Raw genomic sequence first — 2,217 nt, 5'->3', positions numbered from 1 at the left:
TGGTAACCCACCTCTCTCATCCACTGTCCGCCATATCGTCATAGGAGGTGGACATTAGAAGACGGGCCCTGAACCTATACGTTTCCTGTATCTTGCTTTTTTCAGTACTCTCTCATCCTGATGCCGGTCATATAATTTCCCTGCAATGCAGTAGTAACAGAGAGACTGTACACTTGGATGGATAGTAGAAGTACCTTTCTGGTATGTGCCAATAACCAGACACCCTCTCATTCACAATCTATGTGATATTACTGCCATATCTCACTGGCTACGCCCAATCTCGCCAGATCTTGGAAGCTAAGCAGTGAGGAGCCTGATCAGTACCTAGATGGGAGACTGCTAGGGAATATTAGGTGCAGTAGTAAATACCTCTGTCTCCATGTGAAAAGCAGAAGTGTTGGAGCAACCTTTGACCCTTACCAACTTCACACCTACAATCTCTCTTTTTTCATTCGTTCATTTGATTCTAGATCAATTTAGATATGTTTTCTTTCACTGTACATGTTGATTAGCAACTTAGCACTAGCAGATTGTCAGATACCAGGTTATAATATCATAATAGGCAATGGTTATTGGATGATAATTCTTAATCTAGATTGCCATATCGAATGCCTATATGTCGTATGTCGGAAACCTTTTTCCTGTTATGTCGAAATTGAATTTCTGATATTTTCATCGTGGGTGTCACTGTCACCGCAAAAATATTTGTTGAAATTGGAGACTTGATACTCCTATTTATTTTTTCTTATTGTTAAAAAGAGAATCTCTTCTCAGATTCAAAAATACAAGTAGATGAAGGTTTAAAATTATTTACAAACCTTCTTATCAAGCATTATATGTGTGTTTGTTTGTGTATCTAAATTATATACATTCTAATTAAAAGTTAAGTTATATTTCTTAAGCGTGCCCCAACACAGAGTCTTTCTTTTTTTCTCTCCTTTTTGGCACATGACCATGGCTTATATATTATTCCAAGACCAACCCCTAAACCCTTGATGGACAGCCCTATAATCCTATAGGAAAAATACCCACGAAAACACTGATCTGCCTAGCAACTGCTTAGTCACAAACAACCAATCACAAAAAATTGGGCTCTTATATGGCCTCAGGCTTATGCAGCCTTCAGCTTATCTAAGGCGCCCATAATTTTATTGCGATTGACATAAACACTTCTTTAAACTAGCTTATCACTAAAATAACGACACACTAAAATAACGACACGGACACGGTTAGCTGTAGTTAAAGGTTAGACGATATTTATTGATCGCTGACCTGTTCTTTAAACTATAATTGTAATTGAATTGATTTTATATTGGAGGATGGCAAAGGACAAGTCGCTACCAGACACCAGCTCCAGTCCCTTGGATGAAATCCAACCACCAAGGAGGGGAGTACCCAAACCCCGCCTCCTCCCTGCATAACCCGCATTGAGCAGGACTCACCACTCTTTTCTCTGGCAAACGTTCGGTTCCCGCAGGGGAACGTCTAAATGTCCAACCGCAAGGTAAGGACACACCTGCCGTCCTTCTAAAGAGGGTGCCCCACAATGACCACTTATGCCCATCTGACCGCTGGTTGGTAGCGACTTCCCGCCACAAAGGTTTAACAAACCGCCCCGCCATCCAAACCAATAAAAACCAGGAAAAGAAGAAACCTAACTGACAGGACCAAAACCCCAGGTAAGACAAAACCTGCAAAACTCCAGCCGGAGAAGACGAACGCCTTCCCCCTTGTCGAAACTGCGGCTGACGCAGTACAAGCAGAGGATGCCTGACCACCTAAAGCCATAACCCAAAACATCAGCTGTCCTATGCGCCAAGTAATGCCCTGCCGCCCAAAAATGTAATAGTGGCCAAACCAGCCATTCCTGTTCAAACCATCGACGGCTGCAAAAGAAAAACACCCTAAAATCATCACACTGACATACATCACATAGGAAAACCAAGTGACAGATAACAGAATTAACCCAAGTGAAGGAGAAAACTCAAAAAACCTCCCGTGGACCTTTGATGAGCCAATTGTAATTAGGCCCCCTCGGAGGAAAATTTAAAAATTCACTTCACACCCTCGATTCCTGAACGCTACCCGTTCAAAAACCGACGGGTAAACAAGTTTTTGGGTTAGCGCAACAGGCGCAACTAAACATCATCCATATGAAGAAGGCTTATAGTTAGCATCCCTCCACGGAGCACCTCCTGAATAGCTGCCGTGGAGGAC

The 2,217-nt window shown here is 42.4% G+C and overlaps 1 pseudogene; it reads left to right on the top strand.

Annotated features, from left to right (window-relative positions):
- Positions 1-246: 246 nt before the first annotated feature.
- LOC134947092 (5S ribosomal RNA) lies at positions 247-365 on the top strand (annotated as a pseudogene).
- The last annotated feature ends 1,852 nt before the right edge of the window (positions 366-2,217 follow it).

Source organism: Pseudophryne corroboree, chromosome 7, assembly GCF_028390025.1.
Source record: "Pseudophryne corroboree isolate aPseCor3 chromosome 7, aPseCor3.hap2, whole genome shotgun sequence".
Classification (NCBI taxonomy): Eukaryota; Metazoa; Chordata; class Amphibia; order Anura; family Myobatrachidae; genus Pseudophryne; species Pseudophryne corroboree.
Note: the sequence above shows the minus strand (reverse complement) of the source record. Positions and strands in the feature narration are given on the sequence as shown.